Below are 16,877 nucleotides of genomic sequence, written 5' to 3'. Positions count from 1 at the left end.
TGGACCTGACAGGGAACCCCAGGTCCAAAGTCAAGATATCCACTTACTGCTCCTCTCCATTTTTTGTTTCTTTTCTAAGCCAGGTTTTCATATAGCCCAGGCTAGCCTCAAACCTGATATATATCTGAGACTGTCCTTGAACTACTGATCTTCCTGCTTCTAAGTGGTGGGACTGCAGGCATGTGTCACCACGTCTGACCATCTCCTGCTTCTACAATAAAAGAAAATGAGATGACTGTGCCAGTATACACTTAGATGCAAACTCAAGAATACTGTTTCCCAAGCTGGGCAGATTAAGGAAGAAGTGCTGGGGCTGCTCCAGGGTTATTTAGAAACTGGCCAGAAGACAGGAGCATTTACCTTCCACATATGAAGGGACCCAGTGAATTCTTTTTTTCTTAGTTCCTGCCATCTTGAGCCCTTGCCAGTGAGCAGTTTTATAATATCTATAAGAGAAGTGAGATCACATGGTGGAAAACTCCATCTCCAGATCCCTCAGCTGGACAAACTGCCTCCCTCCTGGGTATGTGGCCCGCAGTTCCGGAATCTGCTGCCAGGTCCCGTCCGGGCACAAAGAGGTACTGATATTTTCAAAAGGCTGGTTAAGGTTTCATAAGCTACAGTAGACAACAAATGTGTGCCCTCTTTCCTTGAGAGGAAGCATGAAGAGTGATAAACATAGTCACTCTTCAACTTAAGAAAAAGAAAAGGGCAAAAGTGGGCACCAATTCCATGCCAGGAATTCTCTCACATCAATCTCCCAGAAAGATCTCTTCATTTACTTTATAAATGAGAAACTTAGGCTTGGACCAGTTTTCTGAAATTCTACATGTAAGGGATAAGGAAACGACATTTTTTTTTTCTTTCTCCACTATACCATAATGTCTGTACCAGGCCACATAGACTGTGTTATGGAAACCTGGATCAGTTCCTTCCTCCCCACCCACACAGTGGCACCCTAAGAGATAAATTTGATGGAAGCCTAAAGCAATCCTATACATACCAACAATGACTCAGATCCTTTGGAAATAGAAGTTTGAGTCATCACTCCAGGATAAGACCTCATTCTTTCAGTAGCTAATTAAGGGCAAGGAGAACATGAAATAAGTAAAGAAGAGGGGAATTAACTTCCAGGTATTGCTTGGTAGCCAGTTTTTAAAACAGGGCTACTTCTCACTTGTTAAAATAGTATGCTTCGGGACTGGAGAGATGGCTCAGTGGTTAAGAGCACTGTCCTTTCTTCCAAAGGACCAGGGTTCAATTCCCAGCACCCACATGGCAGCTAACAACTGTCTATACCCCCAATTCCAAGGGATCTGACACCTTTACACTAATGCACATCAAAATAAGATAAATTAAATTAAAAAAATAGTGTGCTTCAAAATGTAATGTACACTCTGTTGGTGCTTTTATCAGTTTTGAGGGATAACAGCTGAGCATGTGATCTGTTGTTAGGGACTAGAGATCATCTGAGATGACTGCGTGAGCTGAAGGAGGGGTCGCTGACAGCATCTTTAATGGAGATAGTGAGATAGAGCAGAGACTCTTTATTATTTTCATCCTGCCATCTTCCAAAAAGAAAATATATTCAAGTGTTCTTTATATAAGAAACTATATGGATCTGAACAAAGACTCAACAGGCCAGATCAACTAGAGGAGAATATACCAAAAAACGACAGTCTGTAGGAACCTGGCTGGAACCTGTCAAGCAGCTGGAATTACAAATGTAAAGGATATGGGCTGGAGAGATGGCTCAGAGATTAAGAGCACTATGTGCTCTTCCAGAGGTCCTGAGTTAAATTCCCAGCAACCACATGGTGTCTAACGACCATCTATAATGAGATCTGGCGCCCTCTTCTGCTGTTCAGGTGTACATGCAGACAGAACATTGTATACATAATAAAATAAGTAAATATTAAAAAAAAAAAAAACAAATGTAAAGGATAAAGAAGGGACTAGGAGGGACGTTCAGTGCTTGACCCAGCATACACAGGATCTGAGCCTCAGAATCACTGAAGAATAAACATAAAGGAAAATTAAAAGTTGATTCAAAAAAAATAGCACAAGGTCAGAGAAGAAACAGGTTTTTGTCAAAGTTTCTGGTTAAGAGAGATAAAAGAATAATGACCCAAAATGAATGGAGATGGAGGAACTGAAAAAGAATGAAAATTTTCAATTAAAGCCAGAATCAGAGAGACCTCAGTTCAAGTAAGAGCAATTTTAGTGAGATGAACCTACAGGTCATCACCAAACTACAGACCCTGAGTCCTTCAGAAGGACAATTGAGTGATGGAAAGTAGAACCATTAGGTTCAGAGGCACTGGAGGAAAAGCTGAAACAGTGTCAAAGAATTCAAGGGAAAAGAGATGTACAGAGTAGAAGAAAACTGTCAAATGATGAAAAGGGAGGGGGCTGAGAACTGAAAAGGCCTTTATCTTCTCGCAAGAAACATTAAAGATATCAAAACCCAGGGAGGCCCATGGTCTTACTGCTGCCAGGTCTGTGGTGATATCCATGGCCCATGTTGCCACCGAAGGCCAGGTGGATGCCTGTGGTCTATGCTGCAGCCTAGAGCCATGTTGATGTCTGTGATCCCAGCTGCAGCTGAGGGCCTTGTCTGGGTCTATGGCCCTCCTGCAACTGGGAGCTCTATTCATGGTCTGTGGTGATGCCGGAAATCATGTGGAAGCCCATGATCCATGCTCCCATGGACCGTAAAGAGCAAATAATCTACTTTGGCAGTGATATTGATAACTGCAGATGCACAGCTGAGAAAGAGGGACATGGAAGACTTCTGTGACTTCATCCCCCCTTCCCTAATAGCCTAAACAGGAAGCCATTGAAGAGAACTCTTAAAAACTGTGATAGGATGCTTAAGTATCACTTTCCACTATTGATGGCTTCCAGCAGCGGTATGGGAAAGGAAGAACTCAGCTCTATTTAAGGGGCAGGCCACTGAGCGTTTGACTAAATAACAAATATTGACCAATAACAAAAATTGGACTTTTTATTTTATTTTTTGCTGCTGCAGGAGGTCACAAAGATGGAAGGTGGTGGACAGGGAAGAGCTGGGAAGCAAATATGATGGAGTGTATGATGTGAAACCCTCAAAGAACCAATAAAAATATTATGTTGGGAAAAACTACAGAGTCAGGTATGCTGTGAGCTCAAGATCAGCAGAGACTACATAAGTAATGTGGCAAACCTCTGAATAAAAAAACAGAAAAAGCTGGGCAGTGGTGGCACATGCTTTAATACCAGAACTCAGGAGGCAGAAACAGGTAGATCTCTATGAGTTCTAGACCACCCTGGTCTACAGAGCAAGTTCCCAGACAGCCAGGGCTGCACAGAGAAACCCTGTCTTGAAAAAAATAAAAAATAAAAAGGAGAAAACACAGAAAAGCTCAGAAGCTTTGCTGAAGTGCTTGCTGGTGAGGCTGCTAGGTCTCTGCAGAACGCATCGGTCTAAAAGTGTAGAGGCAGGAGTACAGCTCAGTGGCAGCATGCAAGAGGTACTGGGTTCCACTCCTAGCATCACAAGAAATAAATGCAAAATGCAAGCCTTTGTCCACTCAGAAAGTAGAAGCCTGGAAATATACGGTTCCTATCCTTTCAGTCCTAGAAAGAGTTCATAAGGACATCAGGAGTGTCCTTGAGCTAGGCAGGCCCATAACTGGTTGAGTGACACTGGTCAAAGCATTTTCCCTTTCTGGGCCTCTTTTTCTATATCTGGAAAAAAAAAATTGGCAGAATGATCTTTTTGGGTCCTGGACAGGGCTGACATCCTGAATTCTCTGTAAATGTAGTACTTTACTTCATATTTTTCTCAGGGTAAGTACTCACCTTATATTTCACACTTCATTGAAATTCTAAGGGGTCAACCAGTTAGCAACCTAGCATGAATCAAGAACTCGGTAAAGGTCACTCACCAAATCAGCAGGCAGATATATTTGGTCTGACCCTAAGGAACATGGAAGTCTGCACTGTGAAATTTCTAGTGCTTAAAAACATTAAAAAAAAAAAAAAAAACAGTAATAAAGTACTGTCTTATTTCATAGCTTTCTTCCATGACCAAAGTAATTTGCTGTCTTTGGCTTTGTCTGGGCATACTAACACCACGATATTAATTTGTATTCTAGGGGCAAAGTTAATCACTTTTGGTCTTGGTAAGATTGCAGACAGATTGAATTGCCTTCAAAACAGAATGAAGGCAGCAAGTAAGAGGCACACTAAGGGAGATTAGCTGGATGGGGTCAACTGCAGCTAGTTCTGAAACATTTTCAGCAAAAAAGGCAGGAAGCACCCAGAGGATTTGCCAGAGCACTGGAATAGCATACAGACTCACATGTATTCATGTCCTCTTTTTCTCTTTCTCTCTCCTAATAGCTCATTGATTATCACAATGAAAAACAGAGGTACTGTCATCTTTGCTATTACAGAGATGAAAAAAAACTGAGGCTTAAGACAGACTGAGTGAACTCCTACCACTTATTAATGGGCACAGCTAGAACTGAAACACAAGTTTTCTAACTGCAAATGCTGACTTGACTTCACATTTCACACACTGCCTCACTGATCACCATAGACAAAGATGGTGTTCTGTACATTATCATATTTAGTAATATTCCAGACATTTACAACTAGATGGCAATAGCATCTTCCTCCAAAAGCTTTAACAACCAAAACTGCCTCCATATAATGCCAAATAACCTCTGTAGGGCATGATCATCAGTTAAGAAAACTATCCTAGAAAGTTTCACAAGTAGCATCTCTATGCATCTCCCACCATAACAGGAAGAAAGAAGGCTGACTGGGTGGGCTTCTAACACATCTAGTGTTTAGAACATATCATAAGAGCTAAATGAAGCTTTCCCAGTGCAGAAGTGATATAACTAAGGGCTAAGATGGCCAAGAGATTCCCAACAGAGGTGAGAATGGTGAATTCTAAAATGATATACTTGAATAATTAGAATGCAGGAGAGGACAAAGGAGGACACTCAAGAAAAGAAAAAATGTATCACACATAATATAGCACTATAGCTTTGAGAGAAGACAAGCTACAGAGGAAACTGTAGTTATGCAGGTCCTGTATCAGCCAGCCTAAGACAGGCTAGAATCTCATATCAGACACACAACCAGTAAAAGAGGTCCACATGCCCAGGTCACACGGCAAACAATATGAAAGACCAAGATATTATGTTTCCCCTCAAACCCACTACTCCCATAGAAATGTTCTCCAATGAGAATTACCTGGGTGAACCCTAGGACATAAAATTTAAGAGAACAATCATAAACATAAAAATTCAAGGAGTTTAAAGAGGATATAAGCAAATGCTTCAGTAAACTTAAAGAGGATGGGAATAAACTCTTAGTGAAGTCCAAGAAAACACAAGTATAAGGCTGAATAAAATAATGAAGACAATTGAGGATCCAAAAATTAAACTCAGTAAAGGGATAGAAATACTGAAGACAGCTTAAGCCAAAATGAGATGGAACTGAAAAACTGAAATAGCCCAATAGTGTGTGTGTGTGTGTGTGTGTGTGTGTGTGTGTGTTGCTGGGGAGATGGCTCAGAAGTTAAAGAGTGCTTCCTCTGGATGCTCTTCCAGAAGTCCTGAGTTCAATTCCCAGAAACCACATGGTTCATAACCATCTATAATGACATCTGGTGCCCTGTTCTGGTGTTGCAGCATATATGCTAGCAGAACACTGAATGTGTAATAAATGCAGGCAGAACACTGTATATCTAATAAATAAATAAATTGTTAAAAAAAAAAAAAGCAAGAACAAAAAGAAAGGAAAAGGAAAACTCAGGGGGAAGCCTTATCAGTAGAATGGATAAAGTAGAAGACAGTATCAGAACTTGAAAATAAAGGAACTGGCCCATTCAAACAAATAATATGAAAAACAAAACAAACAAAAACCATGAAAGAAACATGCACAAACTTTGTGACATGATAAAAAGACCAAATCTTTGAATTACAGGCATAGAAGAAGGAAAATAATCTCAGGTCAATGACACAGACCAGATCTTCAACAGAATAAGAGAGGAAAACTTTCCAATTAAGGAAAGACATACAAGCCAACAGCACCATAGACAGGAGTGGAAGAGAAATTCCCCACAGCATATTATGGTCAAAGTCCTAAATATACAGAACAAAGAAAGAACAATGAAAGCTGTAAGATAAACTGGGTGTGGTGATGCACATCTGTAATCCCAGCACTCAGGGAGTCAGAAGCAGGTGGATCTCTGTGAGTTTGAGGCCAGCCTAGTCTACAAAGTCCAGGACAGCCAAAGCTACACAGAGAAACCCTGTTTTGAGGAAAAAGAAGAAAGAAAATGAAAGCTGTAAGAGAAAAACCATAAATACATATGAAAGAAAATGAATACACGACTAACAGCTGATGTCTCAATAGAAGCTTTAAAAGCCAGAAGAGCCTGGAGCAATGTGCTTTAAATTCTAAAAGACCACAAATGCCAACTTAGACTACTGGGCTCAGAAAAACTATCTACTGTAGTTGAAGGAAAAAGAAAATTTTTTTACGATACCAACAAGCTAAAAAAAATTCACATACACCACACCATCTCTACAGAGAATATTGGAAGCAATACTTCAGACTGAAGAAAGTAATAATCATAGACCATAGAAAGAAAAAAAAATGAAGCTATGATCACTGAAACACAAAATAGGACTAAGAACAGAACAACAACAACAAAATAATGACAATCAACCCACACATTTCAATTAACTTTATATATTAATGGCCTCAACAATCAAAAACTAAGCAAAAACACAGCTCTCATTTTTATCAAAAAGTTTCCTTTTACAGCAGATAAAAATGGTGAAAACTATAGCAGAAATCCACAACTGGAGAGATGGTTAATTTGTAAGAGAACTGTCTGTTCAGCTGGCAGAACACGCCTTTGATCCCAGCACTTGGGAGGCAGAGGGCAGGTGGGTTTCTGTAAATCTGAGGCCAGCCTGGTCTATAGAGCAAGCCTCAGGACAGCCAAGGCTACAAAGTGAAACCCTTTCTCAAAAAACAAACAAAAAACAAACAAACAAAAGAACTGCCATAGGATGGCAGTTCAATTCCCAGTCCGGCACAGCAGCTTACAATGGTCATTAACAACCGACTATGTGATGCTTGACCCCAATCAATGTATCTACAATGCAACTCTTACACTCAAGACTCAGGGAACATCACCAAAGAGGGAGCAGAAAGTCCAAGAGCCAGACCACCAGGATACCCGCTGCTAGATAGCATCTTCTAGGCATGACAGGAACGGTGTACCCCCGAAATCTCAATAATATGGCTGCCTAAACAAGACACGCATAATGACAACAGCAGTTGACATGTCAGTATAGATGGGGGAATGTCACAAGGCCCACACTAGATGAAGAGCTAAAGGAGATCAATAGCTGCTGAGGGAGGGACAATCAGTTTTCTCCAGGGACAAACTCCTTGTCCCTAGAGACAGATACAGAAGAAGATACAGAAGCTGGAGGGAGAAGAGGAAGAGGTGGACATTATATAATACAGTACTCACCTTTAATCCCAGCACTTAGAGAGGCAGAAGTAGGCAGGCAGATCACTGTGAGTTCGAGACCAGCCTGGTCTACAAAGGGAGTCCAGGACAGCCAAGGCTACACAGAGAAATCCTTTCTCAAAAACAAACAACCAAAAAACCCAAGCAAACAAAATTCTCATAGGTTAAAACATTTAAGTTAAAAGCAAACAAACTCCTTGGTCATCTTTGTCCAGAGTTTTCTTAGCTACAACTGGACCTGAGAGCTTTAAAGAATATCAAAACATGGCCTCAATCCTAAATATCATTTTAATTGGTCATGGCGGGGCTCAGGCATTGTTTTTAAAGGTCTATGGGTAATTCTTAAATGCAACTAGGGCTAAGAAGCACTGGTCTTCAGCAGTGTCCCTCTCCTCCAATAAGGGAAGAAACACAGAAAGTTTAAGTGATTTGACTAAATCCATACACCTGGATGTGTGGGGCTATGACACCAATCCAGATTCTGTAAGATATTCCAGGACACTGGGCAACATTCCATACTTCCATCTATAAGAAACATGATTATGTGATGACTTGGCTCTTAGGCTCTGTCAGGCTTAAAGCCTGAATTAATCTAATCATAAAACCATTGACTTAAGCATCCTCCCAAGCATCTAGGGTAATGGATGTTTGGTTTCACTGCTGTCCCCTGGGGGTGCTTAAGAAAGCAAAGGATCTCTAGAGACAACCTGAGAAGCCAAATAAACAAACCATAGAACAAACAGAACTTTTAAAATCTAGTTCACAGATTATTCCTGCGCAAATGAAAATCTGGATATGTCTTTACAGGGAGAAATAGTTTCAGAAGCTACCTTCCTCCCAACACATGCAAAAGAGGGGAGGGAGGGCCAAAGGCAGAGATCTTCATTCTAACAGGAAACACCCTTGCTTCTCCTTGGCCCTGGATAAGGTAAACCATACCCCTTACAACAGGCCCACCCTTCTGCTATGTCATTCTTGGGTTCAGGCAGCAGGTGGTAAATAGATTTGTAGAGACTGCCAAACTGGAAATCGGAGTCTGCGTTATGTATTCATTTTATTCATTCCAGGGTCTTGATACAGATAACTGCTAGAACAAAGCAATCCCCATGGAGAGATCTTGTTAATTACAGACTCCCAACCAACTGAGAGTTTTCTAACACAGGGCTTATCTAAAGTAACTCTAGCACCAGAAGAACACCCATCTGCCTTCTACTCTTGAAGGATGAAGCTCAAGACACTAGGGAAGCGCTGCTGGCAAGGCCTGTACAGAGCTTGGAAGAGCTCCTGGTTCCTACCAGCTGAAGGCAGAATCCCTGAAAACAATTTGTTCCTTTCTACAGTCTGAATGGGGTAAAGGACAAACAAGAGCCTGGAAGGCATTGCAAGGCACTGCTTTATGTTCATACCTGCCACAGTTACTGAGGGCTTTCCCTATGTTAGGTACCGGGATTAGCACTTTATCCATTCATTATTTCGTGGTATGTCCCAACACTTACAAGCTAGGCAGCATAATCCTCCCCTGTTTACAGATAAAGAAACTGAAGCACAGCTTGACTTTGTATTTGCCACAGGCCATGCAGTTAGGAAGCAGCAGAGCAAGGATTTAAATGTTAACATCTGCACCCAGATCTTGGACAAGAATCTGTTAACAGTTTTTCCTGTTTGATGCCAACTGGTAATTAATTCTTCTTCTTCTTTTTTTTTTTTTTTTCTTTCAGGTTTGGTTTCTGTAGTGATTTGAATGAAAATGGCCCTCATAGGCTCATATATTTGAACACTTGGTCCCTAGTTGGTGGAACTGTTTGGGAAAGATGAGGAAGTACGGCTTTGTTGGAGGAGGTATGTCATTGAAGTTTGGAGGTTTCACCCACATTATTAGCAGTTAGCTCACTCTGCCTCCTAGTTGTAACTCAAAATATAAGCTCTTCATGCTGGTCTAGCACCATGACTGCCTGATTGCTGCTATGTTCCCTGCCATGATGGTCATGGACTCTTAACTCCTTGAAACCATCTGCCCCAAATAAACTCTTTCTTTTATAAGTTGCCTTGCTCATGGTATTTTACCATAGCAATAGAAAAATAACATTTCTAAAGTCTATTATGAATTTCATGATCAGCAACTTTTTAAAACAGAAAAGCAATATACAAACTTTGACTATAATTACAAAGAAGAGACCAACACCTACCTGGGGTTGCCGGGAAAGCAATCTACCTGTTGGATGTCTAAGGACTCAAGTTATGATACCATCAACAAGGTTCACACCATCTCAACATAGTGCCTTTAAAGAAGCAGCATCTTCCAAGGCTGAACACTAGGAGGAGGAGCTCTAACCCATCCCTACCCCCACCCCCAGCTTCTTGACTGAAGAGACAATAACCTGAGCTCTCTCTGAGTCAAAATTTAGAGATTAATGCCCCTGACACTAAGATCTTATCATTAAAAAAAAAAAACCAAAACACTCAACTTTTTCTTTTTCATACTGGATATCAAAATTAGGTCCTCATGCATGTCCGACAAAGACTACCATTGAGCTATACCACCAGGCTTATTCACTTTTCATCACGATCTGAAACCTGAGATATGAAAATGTAGACACACTGTAAGGATAAAACTGTCATTTCTAACTGTTTTTTAAACAAACACTACTTCTTGATAAATTACCACAATTATGAATAAGAAGCTGACATGATTTCAAATCTTAAATTATAATTACAATTGGGAAGTAATTTCATTGCATGTTTATGATCTACTTACAATTTTTCTTATCCTAATTTATTGGATTTGTAAGCCGTCATACTGATAGTTCCCCCAAATGACAGCTATGTCCCTAAAAGCTGAAACAGTATCTTCTTTAAGGATACTACAAAATATATACCAAAAGGTCTTAATGTCTCACAAGTTGAAGTATAAATAATGGTTGTATTAGGAACTGAATCTTGATCAACTAAAAAATTCAGACTGTAGACTATGGGCATTGGGTGGTAAATGACATTGTCAAAGCCTGGGAGAAGCCACTCTACACTTAGGGAATTAATATATTTAAAAATGTATGAAAGAGTGTGTGTGTGTGTGTGTGTGTGTGTGTGTGTGTGTGTGTGTGTCTGATGTGTGTGAAGACAGCAAGCATATGGAGGTCAGAAGACAGCTTGTAGAATCAGTCTCTCCTTTCACCATTATATGGGATCCAGAAATCAAACTCAGATCATCAGGCTTTGCAGCAAGAGCTTTTACCCACAAAGCCATCTTGTTGACTCCAGAAAACTAATCTTAATTTATTATATTAAGTCTCTGGGAAAGACAAAAAGTAACATCTATACATAAATAGGTAGGAAGACTAATAGCTCTATACTACACAGCCCCACATTAGATTTAATAGCATAGAGTGCTCAGTACTATAATTAATGTTTATTCAAAATGCAACTCAGCATGTAAAGAAGACACATTTCCTCCACACTGCACTCCTATAGCTAGCAACAATAAATATTTACTTAGGACTCAATATGTTGAGTCCTCTTGCATATTACAGGAAACAATTTTTTCAAAAGAGAATACCATTCCAGGGGAGGGAGGCTGGGAATCAAACCTAGAGCCTGGGGTATACTAAGCATGGACTCAACTGCTGAGTTACATACCCAGTTCAAAGCAATTCATTTTTCTATTTAACATATCCTCCATATACCAATCAATTTTATATAAACACATATGAAAGAAAAGTAATGACAAAAGTATAGGTTACTGTTATAAATACAATAATATTAGCACTATAATTAAAGTTTTTTCACTTGCCAAAATAAACCCTGGCAGGTGCGGTGGTGATGCACACTTTTATTCACAGCACTTGGGAGGCAGAGGCAGCCAGATCTCTGAGTTCCAGGCCAGCCTGGTCTACAGAGCAAGTTCCAGTACAGCCAGGGCTACACAGAGAAACCTTGTCTTATAAACTAACTAACTGACTAACTAACCAAATGACTGACTGACTGACTAAACCCTGAAATCTATAAATACGTGTTCTCAATCTTGGCAAGTTTTTGTATGCTGTTCTCAAGTAGTCTGTCTCTTAAAAGAAGAAAGAGAATTTCTCAGAATAGGTAACACCTTTTCTGACATTAAAGCTATAATATTATTAATCTTTGGACTTCAGAGGGTCCTTCCCCTCCCCAGTGCACCTTTCTGAGATGGTCTCATGCAGTCGAGATTGGCCTCAAACTTGTTGTGTAGCCAAGAATACCTTCAATTCTTGATCCTCCTGCTTCTCTCAGTGCTTCCTGATGAACTGTTTCCTTTCATCTTGCTTATCTAGGTTTAACACACACACATACACGCCCCACAAACAACCAAACAAAACCAAAACCACCCAGATGTTCTTTTCTTTCCTTTTGTCATTTCCTGCCTGGATTTGATCATCTAGTCATACATTTAGTGTGTATTATCAGCTAAGCAAAGGGCTAGGCCCAGATTCCCACTCCTGGGAAGCTCATATGTGATCCTAACTGGAGTTGTTATTTGCAGAGCCCTATCACCAGACTTCAAGTTTTAGCAAAAGCTTGTATGTCCAGAAGCTACCAGCATCTGTCACACAGCAGGCACTAAAATGTTTGTTGTATGACTAGATCACTTTAAGCAAGCTCTTTTTAAAATACATAAATATTTTAGTACAAATCTTCAAGGGCTCATGTTCTTTGCTTTTTAAAATACAAAAGCAGGGCTGGAGAGATGGCTCAGAGGTTAACTAATACTTGCTATTCTTCCAAAGGTCCTGAGTTCAGTTCCCAGCAACCACATGGTGGCTCACAATCATCTATAGTGAGATCTGGTATGCAGGCAGAATGCCCTATAAATAATAAATAAATCTTAAAAAAAAAAAGCTGCAGTTAAAATACAAAAGCAATTCATGCACAATGCAAAAATAACATACAAACATACAAAGGTATAAATTTTAAAACTCAATTCCCTAGGCTCCTACATCCCATTTTTTGAAGTGACTATTACGGTGTTATATATATATATTTTCCAGAACTGACCCAGTCTCAGAGAGTCTCAGTCTCTCTCTTTCACTCCCTCCCTCCCTTCTTCCCTTCTTCTCTCCCTCACTCTTGCTCCATCTTTCCCTCTCTGGAACAAGTTCTTTGGTGTTTTCTGAGTAGCTTTTCAACATTCTTGTCTAGTGGCTCTCCAAGTGTGGCCCTCAGACTAGGAGAACCAACATGATCTGGGAATGGGTTAGAACTGCCAGTTCTCAGGGCTCATCTTAAAAATTACTGAATCAGAAATTCCAGAAGCAAGCCAAGCAATGTGCTAATAAGCTGTCTAGTTGACTGATGCACAGTAGAGGCTAAGAACTACCGTTCTGATACAACTACACCAAGTTTTTGTTGTTGTTGTTTTGTTCTTTTATCCTTTAACCACGGCAGACACAGTTACCTTGTCTCAGTTTTATCACCCAAACTTCAAAATGTTTTCCTTGTCCTTTCAATTCTGACACTATCAATCTGTCAGGCTCTGAAAATTCTAATTCTCCCCCAAAATGGTCACACTGTTGCTATGCATACTACTCCTGTTGACCTCTTCCCCAAAGCCCATACCACATCTAATCCCTCTACCATCTGCCTTGACATTATCTATATACTGTCTTCAGTGGTCAAGAACAGTTATCTTCTCCCTCATTGACCAGATGTTCCATACAGCCATGAATGTATTTATCTCCTCTACTCCTTGATCTAAACACATACCTGGAATTTTAGAGTTGCTGGTTAATGTCTTCATGCAGAGATGAAACACTGGTAACTTAAATAAATAAATAAAAACGGTTCTGGGAATGATTTTGAAGGCCTGACATACACCGGTCATGTTCTCTACCTCTTTAGCCCTGGCAAATTCTTAATGAATAAAAAGTCTGGAATGTCAAGCCTAGTTCTATGACCTTGGACAAATTCAGTTCTAAGGGCACTATCTAAGGACACAGAGTCAGAGGGTTAGGCTTGTTTTCAGATTGAATATAATTTTATTGTATTTTCCAAACTGTGTGGGGTGGCACATGCCTGTAAGCCCAGTATTTAGATAAAGGAAGGAGAATCAGGAGTTGAAGGCCAGCCTGGGATATACCACATTGGAATACCACCTCATTATATTATCATTTTGCTTTGCTTATAATGTAATGAGGCAGGTTTTAGATATGTTACAATTAAATAGTGTTCTCTAGTTAGCTAGTGAACTGCTTAAAAAGGAACCATATTTTATTCAATTCTGAATTTTCCAGAATATCCACTACTATGCCTTATATACAATAATAGTTTATAGTAATATCAGAAAATAATTTCAAAAACCTCTTTAAGAAGTTTTATTAGGTCTTTCAGTGGTTTTATTAGGTCCTTGCCTGGCACCCTGGATTCAATCCTTGAAACCCATATAAAGGCGAATGGATAGAACTGACTCCACACAGTTGTCCTCTGACTTTCACATACATAGCATAGCATGTGTGCCCCATCAATAAATAAATTTAAAAAAGTTTAAAGGATCTTTATTAAGTCAAATATGGTGGCATGTTCCTGTAATCCTAGTGTTCCAGAGGTTGACATCAAAAGATCAAGAGTAAGCTGGGTATGGTAGCACTTGCCTTTAATCCCAGCACTCTGGAGGCAGAGGCAGGAGGATCTCTGTGAGTTTGAGGCCAGCCTGATCTACTAAGTGAGTCCAGGATAGCCAGGGCTCTCTTACACAGAGACACCCTGTCTCAAAAAAACAAAAAACAAAACAAAAATCATGAGTTTTAGGATAGACTAGCCTACAAAGTGAGGCTCTGCTTAAAAATAATAATAATAATAATTTTACTGGCAAATGGCTCAGCTGGTAAAGTCACTTTACCCCAGTCCTGATAACCTGAGGATTAATCCCCAGGGCCCACAGAGTAGACTCTCCAAAATTGTCCTCTGACCTCCACAAGTGCCCTAACACATGCATAGGCACAGGCACAGGCACCCTCACAAACAGAGAAACAAATCTAAAAACCAAACCAAACGGTAGCAGCTTCATTTATGAAAAAAACCTATGCGCATACCTGATGTTCCCAAGAGGCCCTTCTGAATATCATGAATTTTTATTATAAATACCAAGTATTGAGATACAATAAAAACTATGCTGGTTCTGATGTCACCTAGGGTAATAAGCTACAGAAAGTAAAAGAATGAAGGAACATATCTCGGACGAACTTCAGCACAGACTAAAATGTCATAAGCCTCAGGCACTCCTACTGCCACATAAAAATAAAAATTTCCCTGTAGGCTAAAGAAGCATACACCAGCTCCACTTCTGGGCAGACTTCTAGATTATCTGCAAACTTTCAAAAACAAAAGGGTAGACCAAGGCTGAGTGGGGATAATCAGAAGATAGACCTAAAGGAAAGAACAGCAAAGAGAAACTGGAGAGCAAGACGACGAACAGAAGGGTTATTTCTCACCCTCTGAGAAATAACAAGCAACAGTGGAAATTCGGTATTTACCAATACTAAGAGCCAGGCATTTGGGGGTGCAAAGATGGTGTCTGATCTCAAGAGGATAATAGCACTGAGGATAAGACACGGACCTGTAGCCTGTTGTGTTATTTAATTTTAGTTGGAAAAATTAAGCAGGGAAGGCTTTTACAAGGAAGTTGAAAATTTTGTGGAGCCTTTGAAGTGTGGAGGAGGATTTGCAAAGGGAGGAAAAGGCAGTTTGAGCTAGTTATTTTGGGGGCAAAAATCAACACATTTTTATAGCTGTTCATTTGGAACTCAAATCAAAGGAGGTGTCTTAAATCTGCTCCACCGCGTCAACACTTTCCGTTTTTATCTTAAAGCCTGAAAATGTTCAAGACCAGCTTTGGAGTAGAGCCAGAAAGTCCCAAAAGGAGGTGAGTACTGGATAAATCTGCTCTGTCACCTCCACAAGTCCAGCCAGGCCAGCTAGCCTAGTCCTGGCAGCAAGAAAAGGAAGGCTAATTATACCTTGGGGGCTGGGGGGTGGGGTGGGGTAGAGTGGGTGTTGACGCAGGCAAAGCTTACTGTGTTCTGTCAGGGAGCCACCCGGGGAGAGCCTCCCTGCTTAAAACATAAAGGATCCAAGTCTACCTGTGATAGGGAGGAGAGCTCTGTCCGGGGCGGGGGGGGCAGGAAGGGGGAGAGAAGAAGGGCTTCAAGAAAAAGAAGGGGGAAGCACAGGATGAAGAAGCAGTGCGGTCCAAAGGTGAAACGATCTTAATAAAACGCTTAGCAGGATCTCTGGCACGAAGCGAGTGTTTGGGAGAGAGCCAGCTCACATTAACATCCCGATTGTTATCACAACAGCACTTCCACCATACTGACAAGAAGATAATTCTATTCGGAGCCCACTTTTACGACGTCCGAAAGCAATCCTACAAATGACAAGTGTATTTCCCAAAAATTTAAAGATACAAAATCAAATCCCACCAACGCAGTCCGTGAAAGTCCCGACGCCCCTGAGTTAGAGAGCTGGCCGTGTCACTCGTCAGTCGCATGACCTTGGACACGGCATTTCACCTCTCCTTGCCTCAGTTTCCTTGGCTACAAAGTGGGCTTCATGCAAACTGGGGTCGTGGGGTCCCAGGAGAGAGGGATACCTCTGTGGCTTTGGGACGGAACCCACCGAAGGCGAGTCCAGGCCCCTGTCAAAACTCTCCGGGCTGTGAGGGGCAGCGGAGTAGGTGGATGCTCGGCATTAGGAGCTCCGAGCTCCGCCGCGGGGGACGGAAAGAGGGTGACGCTCTCGGGAGGGGTCCCTGCGATGGAGGGTGTAGGCCTCCAGAGCGAGGCTCGACCCCAGCAGCGCACACCAAGTCCCCTGAGGGCTAGGTGCCGGCAGGGGCACGGGAGGCCGGGCTGAACGCGCAGGGCGCCGGGGGCTCGGAGAAGGCCGCCCGCGAGGACCCGGGGCCTGCCGTGTGGCCGTCGGCCCGCCGCGCGCAGGGGAGCGCCACCCGGGTGTAGCGCGCCGCGCGCCCTCCGCCCGCTGAGGCAGAGGCGCTCACTCACCTGAAGCGCTAGCGCCGGCCGTCAGTCAACAGCAGCTGCAGCAGCAGCGGCAGGAGGAACAAGGGGCGGGGGGGGGGGGGGCGGCGGGGGCGCTGCGCTGCGCACGCGCGCTGAGAATGCCGGGGGTTACGCATGCGCAAGGCGCCTGTTTAGCCTGGAACTACAAAAAAGATGGCGGCCAGGCCTGGAGAGCCTAGCAGCGCCATCTTGACTGTAGTTTTTCTTTTTGCGGTGTCTCGGAGGCTCTGGCTCATAACTGCCTTGAAGAGGGTCAGTCTGCACACCCGCCTACCTCTCCCTCT

The 16,877-nt window shown here is 41.8% G+C and overlaps 1 protein-coding gene across 1 annotated transcript in view; it reads right to left on the bottom strand.

Annotated features, from left to right (window-relative positions):
- The window catches only part of Ndrg3 (NDRG family member 3), a 64,600-nt gene extending 47,952 nt beyond the window's left edge, over positions 1 to 16,648 (bottom strand). Inside the window, exon 1 of the mRNA XM_055602229.1 lies at positions 16,576 to 16,648. The gene's annotated coding sequence lies outside the window, so the exon portion shown is untranslated. The remainder of the gene's footprint in view (positions 1 to 16,575) is intronic.
- Positions 16,649 to 16,877: the final 229 nt, after the last annotated feature.

Source organism: Psammomys obesus, unplaced genomic scaffold (assembly GCF_907164565.1).
Source record: "Psammomys obesus unplaced genomic scaffold, mPsaObe1.curated_primary_1811, whole genome shotgun sequence".
In the NCBI taxonomy this organism is placed as follows: domain Eukaryota; kingdom Metazoa; phylum Chordata; class Mammalia; order Rodentia; family Muridae; genus Psammomys; species Psammomys obesus.
The sequence above is the reverse complement of the archived record's forward strand: the minus strand, read 5'-3'. Positions and strand labels throughout refer to the sequence as shown.